The sequence below is a fragment of the Scylla paramamosain genome, chromosome 27 (assembly GCF_035594125.1).
Source record: "Scylla paramamosain isolate STU-SP2022 chromosome 27, ASM3559412v1, whole genome shotgun sequence".
Taxonomy (NCBI): Eukaryota; Metazoa; Arthropoda; class Malacostraca; order Decapoda; family Portunidae; genus Scylla; species Scylla paramamosain.
In genome coordinates, this window is record NC_087177.1 from 983,357 (window position 1) to 995,486 (window position 12,130).

Below are 12,130 nucleotides of genomic sequence, written 5' to 3' on the forward strand. Positions count from 1 at the left end.
ATGATATTGATAAAGAAAAACAAATAAAACAATACTTATAAAAATTAAGTATTTTTTTTTATATATATTTTCACCAATAATTAAAAGGAATCATAAAATGTTTTCTTTTCTAAATATTATGTAACCAAAAAACTAACGTCATTCAAAATAACAACAGTAATAATAATAATAATAATAATAGTATGAGAACCAATATTACTGTATGTTATATATGCGTATTACCATATATTTAGTTTGAATATATTTGTGGGAGTCCTTGTATGTGCACGTGAGGCCCCCGTTAGCAAGATTTGGCGGGAGAGTTCGCTTAGGGACGCCAACCCACGCGCAGTTACCGCCAAGAATTAGCCATGAGTGGGTGTGCGCTTCCCTTGCTGCTCTTCTCTTCCTTTGTTCTGCTCTGTTTGTTGTCGCAGTACAAGAGAAGAGTGCAGATAAATAGTTTGTGATCCCAGGAGAACACAAGAATCCGTGATATGAAGAAAAAACTGGGAAAAGTAAGTATATTATGGTGATTGTGTGTGTGCGTGGACGCGTGGCTGGTGACCGTTCCTTTCCGGTGCTGGCCACAAGCTTTTGGTTATGTCAGGCCTCCACCACTGCCATGTGTAGGTCTGGAGGTCAGGTCAGGTCATGTTAGGTCACCATCAGTGTCACGTGTAGGCCTCGTGAGTTTTTGCAGCTTGGTCATGATGCTCGAGTCGTTAAATTTGAAAAGAGACGCAGCCATCTTGCCGTTACCTTCACTATGATTTTATTACATCTCCACTATATACGTGTTTGTACCTCGCAGCTTCCCGTATTGAGTTAATGCATCTTCACTACATGCCAGCCGTTATTTCGTGGAGTTTTGGTGTCAGTTTAATGCATCTTCACTACATGCCAGCCGTTATTTCGTGGAGTTTTGGTGTCAGTTTCGCTTATTTATTTTATATCGACACTACGCCAACTAACTCCTTATTTCGTGTTTCGGCCTTGCATTTATTTATTTTTTTCTTATTTTCATCTTCCCTACATCAACTAACTGCTTATTTCATACTGTGGCCTTGCAGTTTCCCTTATTTTCCTTTTTTTTTTTTTTTTATCTTCGCTACATCAACTGACTGCGTATTTATTTGGATTTCCCCTTATTTTCTTGTGTTCATCTTCACTACTCTAACCAACTGATTTTGTGGTGTTTTAGCCTTGTATTTTTTCACTTATTTATTTTTCATCTTCACTACGTAAGTCTTATATTTCAAATTTTGGCCTTTTATTTATTTATTTATTTTATTTATTTATTTATTTATTTATTTATTTATTTATTTATTTATTTTTATATATATAACTATACCAACTAAGTCATTTTGTGATTTTTGATGTTGCAGTTTTCCTTATTTTGTTATTTTAATATTTCCTTAACGTAAGTCTTATTTCAAATTTTGGCCTTTTATTTATTTATTTATTTATTTATTTATTTATTTATTTTTTATTTATATATATATATATATATATATATATATATATATATATATATATATATATATATATATATATATATATATATAACTATACCAACTAAGTCATTTTGTGATTTTTTATATTGCAGTTTTCCTTATTTTGTTATTTTAATATTTCCTTAACAATATTAAGTTGAACCCATAACTTGTCCTGCTTCCTCCTCCTCCTCCTCCTCTTATATTTAATTTGATCTTTCAGGAGAAGAAAAAAGAAGAAAAGAGGAGGAGAAAGAGAAGATGAATGAAATGAAGTCCATCATTACAGAAGAAGAGGAAGCAGAGGAAGAGGCAGCCCTATACCTCTCAAGAAACTACAAGGTTCTTCAGTAAGTATTTACCTACTTAGTTGTGCTTTGTGGGAAAAGAGTTATGCTCATGCTGTCCTCCATATCTTTTAATATCTAACTAAGCCTTAAATCCATGTAGACTTTATGCATTTATCATCTCATCCAGACTACTCCATACATCGGTACTTCTATACGAGAAACTATACTTTGTGATGTCTCTTCTACGAGCACTAGAATAAAAACTCACTTAGTTTGTAACACGATCTGCCTCTTCTAAATCCAAATTGTTGCTTTATTATTTCATTTCCTTCTAGGTACTGCAACCATTTATCCTTCACCAGTCACACATTTTGCACACCACACTTGTTAGAGACACAGGTCTATAGTTTAAGGGCTTCTCTTTACTACCACTTTTGTATATTGCCACTATGATGACTCTCTTCCATTCAATTGGGACTCTACTTTCAATTAAAGAGCTCTCAATAATATATGTTACCCATGTCAGCTGCTGATTGCACTTTTTTAGTATCCATCCTGACACTCCATCAGGTCCAGGGGCCTTGCTAATGTCTAGTCCCTCCATCTGTTTGTGGACATCCTCTTGAGTCACTTGGATTTCCCCAGAGCCATTTCTTCACTCATCTCACTCTACCACACAAATGTTTCCTCTTTTGTGAATACTGATTGAAAACTCTTGAATCATTATCTCTGCCAATTGAGTTGGATCCTCACACATTTGACCTTTCACCTTCAATCTGCTTCTTCTTCTTTCTCTGGTATATAAACTCTGGAACTCCCTGCCTGCTTCTGTATTTCCACCTTCCTATGACTTGAATTCCTTCAAGAGGGAGGTTTCAAGACACTTAATCATCAATTTTTGACCACTGCTTTGACCCTTTTATGGGACTGCCATTTCACTGGCCATTATTTTGTTATAGGATTTTTGTTGCCCTTGGCCAGTGTCCCTCCTACATAAAAAAAATATAATTAATTTCTTGTAGTGTAGTTTTGCCAAGCTCCTGCATATTTTTCTTGTGCCATCTAATCCATGGTGTTTCCCTCTCCTCCCTAGCTAGTTCACATCTGTTATACCTGAAGCTGCACCGGATGGGCACCAGTTGGCTCTCAGGGGATGTGTTTTACTGATCACACCCATCATCGGAGGGTCCAGGAAGGGCAGTTCTCTCTCTCCACGTTTACTGATGAGGTAGGCATGACCGTAACAACTGCGGACAAGTTCTCGGTCTCAGTCTCCTACAAAATAACGTTATGCACTGATATTAAACACTTTCAACATATTACACTATTCATTAACAATACATGCAGTCAGCTTGGCACTATGACAATCAGTTTTTACTACAAAATTAAAGTATTTACCTCGGTCACCATCCTGCCTGTCTTTGTCTGAACAGGACTTGGCCGTCAGTGATGCCCGCAGGCGACCAGCTGGTTAACCCACACTACCAGCAAGTGAGCATCGGCTTCGGTTCTTAATATGGCAATGATTACTGATACTTTACACATGTTACACGTTTTCATGCAAGCACAAAACTGTTGAACATTTCACTCATGATTACTGAGGAATAACGAGGTGAGGTACAAATGCTTTACATACACTAACAGTACCATTCATTCTTATATCTTGTCTTTGTCCCTACTTTTGGTACGTATCTTGTCACTCCCTCTTCATAAATATTGATGAAAGCTTCCCACATCTTTTGCACATTACTTGTTGTGATAAGTGTACTCCTGTCTGCTTCACCAAAGTTTCTCCTCATTTGTTCAAAATTTGACTTACCATAATTAAATCTTTCACTTTTATAATCTTCACATCTATGTTCCTCTCTTTGTGTGTGTGTGTGTGTGTGAATATTCATTTAAGTAGAGAAGGATAAGGTAGAAAATATGTTATATATGCCTCCTCCTCCTCCTCCTATATTTTATTTGATATTTCAGAAGAAAAAAGAAGAGAAGGAGGAGGAAGAGAAGATGAATAAAATGGACTCAATCATTACAAAGCGAGAGGGAGCAGAGGAAGAGGCAGCACCACCACCACCACCACTACTACTACTACTAGTACTACTATTAACACCACCACTACTACTACTACAATTTTAAGTATGCACACAGAGAGAGAGAGAGAGAGAGAGAGATTTAAGCCTTAACCAGTATGGTGTTTAATGTTTCATTTATTTGCTATCTTATTGGTTTACCAATTATTATTGTTGTTGTTGTTGTTGTTGTTGTTGTTGTTGTTGTTGTTGTTGTAATCATCATCATTACTATTGCCATTATGATGTTTTGTCAAGGATTACATCAGGAGATGCAAGTCAATAAGGGAATAAGGCCCTCCTCCTCCTCCTCCTCCTCCTCCTCCTCCTCCTCCTCCTCCTCCTCCTCCTCCTCCTCCTCCTCCTCTTCTCCTCCTCTTCCTCTTCTCCTCCTCTTCCTCTTCTCCTCTTCTCCTCCTCCTCTTCTCCTCCTCCTCTTCTCCTCCTCCTCCTCCTCCTCCTCCTTCTCCTCCTCTCCTCCTCCTCCTCCTCCTCCTCCTCCTCCTCCTCCTCCTCCTCCTCCTCCTCCTCCTCCTCCTCCTCCTCCTCCTCCTCCTCCTCCTCCTCCTCCTCCTCCTCCTCCTCCTCCTCCTCCTCCTCCTCCTCCTCCTCCTCCTCCTCCTCTTCTTCTTCTTCTTCTTCTTCTTCTTCTTCTTCTTCTTCTTCTTCTTCTTCTTCTTCTTCTTCTTCTTCTTCTTCTTCTTCTTCTTCTCCTCCTCCTCCTCCTCCTCCTCCTCCTCCTCCTCCTCCTCCTCCTCCTCCTCCTCCTCCTCCTCTTCTCCTCCTCCTCCTCCTCCTAATCCTAATCCTCCTCTTCTCCTCCTCCTCTTCTCCTCCTCCTCCTCTCCTCCTCCTCCTCCTCCTCCTCCTCCTCCTCCTCCTCCTCCTCCTCTTCTTCTTTCTTCTTCTTCTTCTTCTTCTTCTTCTTCTTCTTCTCCTTCTCCTTCTCCTTCTCCTTCTTCTCCTCCTCCTCCTCCTCCTCCTCCTCCTCCTCCTCCTCCTCCTCCTCCTCCTCCTCCTCCTCCTCCTCCATAATGTCTTTCTTCACCACTTGAATATTTCAGTCTATCATGTGTTTTTAACCTATTTATATATCCTCATCCTCCTCTCAAGCCATTTAGCTTCAAATTTCATGTAGTGTTTTTCTTTTTTGTGCTGCGTGGAGAACTCTCACCTCGGAGAGGGTCTATTTCAGTCCGATTTTTCGTTTGTACCGGGTGTCGAGATCCCGTCAGAAAAATGGTGGCGTCTATTTTAAGTGATCAAAAAATTCCTTGCAGTTAAAGTTAATTAGATAAAGTCAAATTATTCTTGATTACTGCCTGCTTGTGTTACACCTGCTGGAGTTCTTGCCAAATCACACACAGGTGGTGCCCAAGTACATGGCACTCAGCTAGAAAATGGTTTGGCGCACATCCACGCAGGGTAACTGCAGTCAGTGGCCAAGGATTTATTAGTCTTGTTTTCAAACAAAACAATTACAGATTCAAGATTTGAATCTGTGATGTATTTTTTGACCACTTGATAGAAGCTGTCCCTCATCCCAGACCCGTTTTTCTTTTTTGTACTGCGGGGAGAACTCCCACCTCAGAGAGGGTCTATTTCAGTCCGATTTTTCGTTTGTACCGGGTGTCGAGATCGCGTCAGAAAAATGGTGGCGTCTATTTTAAGTGATCAAAAAATTCCTTGCAGTTAAAGTTAATTAGATAAAGTCAAATTATTCTTGATTACTGCCTGATTGTGTTACACCTGCTGGAGTTCTTGCCAAATAACCAACTGGTGATGCCCAAGTACATGGCACTCAGCTAGAGATGGTTTGGCGCACATCCACGCAGGGTTACAGGGTAACTGGAGTCAGTGGCCAAGGATTTATTTGTCTTGTTTTCAAACAAAACAATTACAGATTCAAGATTTGAATGTGTGATGTCTTTTTTGACCACTTGATAGAAGCTGTCCCTCATCCCAGGCCCGTTTTTCTTTTTTGTACTGCGGGGAGAACTCCCACCTCGGAGAGGGTCTATTTCAGTCCGATTTTTCGTTTGTACCGGGTGTCGAGATCGCGTCAGAAAAATGGTGGCGTCTATTTTAAGTGATCAAAAAATTCCTTGCAGTTAAAGTTAATTAGATAAAGTCAAATTATTCTTGATTACTGCCTGATTGTGTTACACCTGCTGGAGTTCTTGCCAAATAACCAACTGGTGATGCCCAAGTACATGGCACTCAGCTAGAGATGGTTTGGCGCACATCCACGCAGGGTTACAGGGTAACTGGAGTCAGTGGCCAAGGATTTATTTGTCTTGTTTTCAAACAAAACAATTACAGATAAAGTCTAATTATTCTTGATTACTGCCTGATTGTGTTACACCTGCTGGAGTTCTTGCCAAATAACCAACTGGTGATGCCCAACTAAATGGCACTCAGCTAGAGATGGTTTGGCGCACATCCACGCAGGGTTACAGGGTAACTGGAGTCAGTGGCCAAGGATTTATTAGTCTTGTTTTCAAACAAAACAATTACAGATTCAAGATTTGAATGTGTGATGTCTTTTTTGACCACTTGATAGAAGCTGTCCCTCATCCCAGGCCCGTTTTTCTTTTTTGTACTGCGGGGAGAACTCCCACCTCGGAGAGGGTCTATTTCAGTCCGATTTTTCGTTTGTACCGGGTGTCGAGATCGCGTCAGAAAAATGGTGGCGTCTATTTTAAGTGATCAAAAAATTCCTTGCAGTTAAAGTTAATTAGATAAAGTCAAATTATTCTTGATTACTGCCTGATTGTGTTACACCTGCTGGAGTTCTTGCCAAATAACCAACTGGTGATGCCCAAGTACATGGCACTCAGCTAGAGATGGTTTGGCGCACATCCACGCAGGGTTACAGGGTAACTGGAGTCAGTGGCCAAGGATTTATTTGTCTTGTTTTCAAACAAAACAATTACAGATAAAGTCTAATTATTCTTGATTACTGCCTGATTGTGTTACACCTGCTGGAGTTCTTGCCAAATAACCAACTGGTGATGCCCAACTAAATGGCACTCAGCTAGAGATGGTTTGGCGCACATCCACGCAGGGTTACAGGGTAACTGGAGTCAGTGGCCAAGGATTTATTAGTCTTGTTTTCAAACAAAACAATTACAGATTCAAGATTTGAATGTGTGATGTCTTTTTTGACCACTTGATAGAACCTGTCCCTCATCCCAGACCCGTTTTTCTTTTTTGTACTGCGGGGAGAACTCCCACCTCAGAGAGGGTCTATTTCAGTCCGATTTTTCGTTTGTACCGGGTGTCGAGATCGCGTCAGAAAAATGGTGGCGTCTATTTTAAGTGATCAAAAAATTCCTTGCAGTTAAAGTTAATTAGATAAAGTCAAATTATTCTTGATTACTGCCTGATTGTGTTACACCTGCTGGAGTTCTTGCCAAATAACCAACTGGTGATGCCCAAGTACATGGCACTCAGCTAGAGATGGTTTGGCGCACATCCACGCAGGGTTACAGGGTAACTGGAGTCAGTGGCCAAGGATTTATTTGTCTTGTTTTCAAACAAAACAATTACAGATAAAGTCTAATTATTCTTGATTACTGCCTGATTGTGTTACACCTGCTGGAGTTCTTGCCAAATAACCAACTGGTGATGCCCAACTAAATGGCACTCAGCTAGAGATGGTTTGGCGCACATCCACGCAGGGTTACAGGGTAACTGGAGTCAGTGGCCAAGGATTTATTAGTCTTGTTTTCAAACAAAACAATTACAGATTCAAGATTTGAATGTGTGATGTCTTTTTTGACCACTTGATAGAAGCTGTCCCTCATCCCAGGCCCGTTTTTCTTTTTTGTACTGCGGGGAGAACTCCCACCTCGGAGAGGGTCTATTTCAGTCCGATTTTTCGTTTGTACCGGGTGTCGAGATCGCGTCAGAAAAATGGTAGCGTCTATTTTAAGTGATCAAAAAATTCCTTGCAGTTAAAGTTAATTAGATAAAGTCAAATTATTCTTGATTACTGCCTGATTGTGTTACACCTGCTGGAGTTCTTGCCAAATAACCAACTGGTGATGCCCAAGTACATGGCACTCAGCTAGAGATGGTTTGGCGCACATCCACGCAGGGTAACTGGAGTCAGTGGCCAAGGATTTATTAGTCTTGTTTTCAAACAAAATAATTACAGATTCAAGATTTGAATGTGTGATGTCTTTTTTGACCACTTGATAGAAGCTGTCCCTCATCCCAAGCCCGTTTTTCTTTTTTGTACTGCGGGGAGAACTCTCACCTCGGAGAGGATCTATTTCAGTCCGATTTTTGGTTTGTACCGGGTGTCGAGATTGCGTCAGAAAAATGGTGGCGTCTATTTTAAGTGATCAAAAAATTCTTTGCAGTTAAAGTCAAATTATTTTTTATTTTGGTTTGCTTTAATAATAATGAGAGAAAAGGAAGCCACTATTACAGCTGCTGCTGCTGCTCCTGCTGCTACTACTACTACTACTACTACTACTACTACTACTACTTTTTCTTCTTCTACTTCTACTTCTACTACTACTACTACTACTACAACAATTATTAACAGCAACACTACTACTACTACTACTACTACTACTACTTATTAATAATACCTCCACCCCATGTTTATTGATGTGTCAATTAGGGGCTCCATTACTTGGAGGTCATTAGCCCCAGCTACTACTACTACTACTACTACTACTACTACTACTACTGCTACTACTACTAGTACAATTATTAACAGCAATACTACTACTACTGCTAGTACAATTATTAACAGCAATACTACTACTACTACTACTACTACTGCTACTGCTACTACTACTTCTACTACTACTACTACTACTACTACTACTACTACTACTACTACTACTACTACTACTAACTACTATTACTACTGCTGCTGCTGCTGCTGCTGCTGTTTCTACTACTGCTATTACTACTACTGCTGCTACTACTACTACTACTACTACTACTACTACTACTATATTACTACAGTTTTGAATATGCACACAGAATGAGAGAGAGAGAGAGAGAGAGAGAGAGAGAGAGAGAGAGAGAGAGAGAGAGATTTAAACCCTAAAAGCAGTATGGTGTTTAATGTTCATGTAATTGATATCATATTGGTTTATTCATTATTATTATTATTATTTGTTATTTTATGCTGGTGCTGTTGTTATTTTTGTTGTTGTTGTTGTTGTTACCATTATCATGTTATTTTGTCAAGGATTACATCAGGAGGTGGTGGTCAATAAGGGAAAGTGCAAGAATCTGTCAAGCATACATGTGACAGGTCCTTTTTTTATTTTTATTTATTTATTTATTTATTTTTTTATTTATTTTTTTTTTTTTATCTTTTTTTTTTTTTTTTCCATTGCTGTAGTGGTAATAGTAGAAGTAGTAGTAGTAATGATTGATATTTACTGTTTATCCTGTTGTTAACTGGGAAAATTCTCCTGTATTATTGTTGTTGTTGTTGTTGTTATTATTATTATTATTATTATTATTATTATTATTATTATTATTATTATTATTATTATTGTTCTGTACTCCTGAGTGTTATTCTGTAATTGTATTTTCGAGCGCCGTTCCAATGTATTCCCGAGCGCCGTTCCGTTGTATTCCCGAGTGTCGTTCCGTTGTTGTATTCCTGAGCGTCATTCCGTTGCATTCCCGAGCGCCGTTCCATTGTATTCCCGAGCGCCGTTCCATTGTATTCCCGAGCGTCATTCTGTTGTATTCCCGAGCGCCGTTCCATTGTATTCCCGAGCGCCGTTCCATTGTATTCCCGAGCGCCGTTCCGTTGTATTCCCGAGCGCCGTTCCATTGTATTCCCGAGCGCCGTTCCGTTGTATTCCCGAGCGCCGTTCCGTTGTATTCCCGAGCGCCGTTCCGTTGTATTCCCGAGCGTCATTCCGTTGTATTCCCGAGCGCCGTTCCGTTGTATTCCTGAACGCCGTTCCGTTGTATTCCCGAGCGTCATTCCGTTGTATTCCCGAGCGCCGTTCCGTTGTATTCCTGAGCGCCGTTCCGTTGTATTCCCAAGCGCCGTTCCGTTGTATTCCCGAGCGTCATTCCATTGTATTCCTGAGCGCCGTTCCGTTGTATTCCTGAGCGCCGTTCCGTTGTTGTATTCCCGAGCGTCATTCCATTGTATTCCTGAGCGCCGTTCCGTTGTTGTATTCCTGAGCGCCGTTCCGTTGTATTCCCGAGTGCCGTTCCGTTGTTGTATTCCTGAGCGCCGTTCCGTTGTTGTATTCCTGAGCGCCGTTCCGTAGTTGTATTCCTGAGCGCCGTTCCGTTGTTGTATTCCTGAGCGCCGTTCTGTTGTTGTATTCCTGAGCGCCGTTCCGTTGTATTCCCGAGTGCCGTTCCGTTGTTGTATTCCTGAGCGCCGTTCCGTTGTTGTATTCCTGAGCGCCGTTCCGTTGTTGTATTCCTGAGCGCCGTTCCGTTGTTGTATTCCTGAGCGCCGTTCCGTTGTTGTATTCCCGAGCGCCGTTCCGTTGTTGTATTCCCGAGTGCCGTTCCGTTGTTGTATTCCTGAGCGCCGTTCCGTCGTCATATTCCCGAGCGTCGTTCCGTTGTATTCCCGAGTGCCGTTCCGTTGTATTCCTGAGCGCCGTTCCGTTGTATTCCCGAGCGCCGTTCCGTTGTATTCCTGAGCGTCGTTCCGTTGTATTCCCGAGTGCCGTTCCATTGTATTCCCGAGCGCCGTTCCATTGTATTCCCGAGCGCCGTTCCGTTGTATTCCCGAGCGCCGTTCCGTTGTATTCCCGAGCGCCGTTCCGTTGTATTCCTGAGCGCCGTTCCGTTGTATTCCCAAGCGTCATTCCGTTGTATTCCCGAGCGCCGTTCCATTGTATTCCCGAGCGCCGTTCCGTTGTATTCCTGAGCGCCGTTCCGTTGTATTCCCGAGCGTCATTCCGTTGTATTCCCGAGCGCCGTTCCGTTGTTGTATTCCAGAGCGCCGTTCCGTTGTATTCCCAAGCGCCGTTCCGTTGTATTCCCGAGCGTCATTCCATTGTATTCCTGAGCGCCGTTCCGTTGTATTCCCGAGCGCCGTTCCGTTGTATTCCCATGGGTTTCACTGGCCTGTTATTATTATTATGATGTATTATAGTTGTGTGTATTTCAGTCTATTTATTATAACATTATTATTATTATTATTATTATTATTATTATTATTATTATTATTATTATTATTATTATTATTATTATATAATTTGTAATTGCTGTTACTATTATTGCTTCTTATAATTATGATCCACCTATACTTTTCACCTATTATAAAATGTATAGACCCACCCAGTATGACTATATCCTAACCACAGTGCTACATGGCCCTGTAGCCTGTGGCATCCCTCATTATTAGGATTTATTTATTTATATATTTTTACTACTACTACCACTACCACCATTATTCAGTAGAGTTTATGTATTTATTTATGTATTTTTTTTTATTTTATTTATTTATTTATTTATTTATTTACTTATTTTTACTATTACTATACTGCTACTACTACCACTACCACCATTATTCAGTAGAGTTTGGATGGTGTTTTTAAAATGTTGCTGTATATTTATTATTGTACTTGTTTGTTTTGTGTGATATATATATATATATATATATATATATATATATATATATATATATATATATATATATATATATATATATATATATATATATATATATATATATATATATATACATATACATACATATTCTGGGGGGAAATAAAAGTTTACCCACGACACGGGGAAGAGAGAATTTGAGGGGGAGGTTAAGAAAAAAAAAAAAAAAAAACTCGAGTCTTAACGAGAGTAGGAGGTAGAGTTCCTACGAGCACAAAATTAATAAATATACAAAGAAAAGAAAATACAGAATATAAAGGACGGAAAATGTGGCTAGAGAATAAAAATTGAGAACGAGATCTACCATAACAAGAGTTACGAAGAACAAGAAAACGGTACAGGAAGAGAAAATATTCCAGACAAATGTAGATGGTTAGGCATGTAATATTCTTTGTTTTTAAGTTATAGATGAGACGGGCTTAGAGAAGTGGGAAGGAGGAATAAGGAGAAATAGTGGATAAAAGAATTAATGTATGGGGGCAAAGACTGGCGGACATGGATAATCTGCGAGGGATAGAGAGAGAAAGAAGTAATGAATTGATTATTTGCCCAGATAAGTGGAAGTGCCCCTTCTATGAATGCTGTTGGCCAAATTCTAGCGGGTCTGCCTATGCATAGTGATTAAATGGTATATATTTTTTTTTAAATGTGGGTGTTGAACGAT

At 40.0% G+C, this 12,130-nt stretch overlaps 1 long non-coding RNA gene across 3 annotated transcripts; it reads left to right on the forward strand.

Moving 5' to 3' along the window:
• The first annotated feature begins 308 nt into the window (after positions 1-308).
• LOC135114447 (uncharacterized) lies at positions 309-4,291 on the forward strand. 3 transcript variants are annotated; one of them, XR_010275501.1, is made up of 5 exons: positions 309-497; positions 1,699-1,825; positions 2,859-2,993; positions 3,199-3,377; positions 3,743-4,291. It is a non-coding gene; the product is annotated as an uncharacterized LOC135114447 (long non-coding RNA). The 3 variants fall into 3 exon arrangements; XR_010275502.1 differs by having other exon boundaries at positions 3,199-3,256; positions 3,743-4,290; XR_010275503.1 differs by lacking the exon at positions 3,199-3,377 and having other exon boundaries at positions 310-497.
• Positions 4,292-12,130: the final 7,839 nt, after the last annotated feature.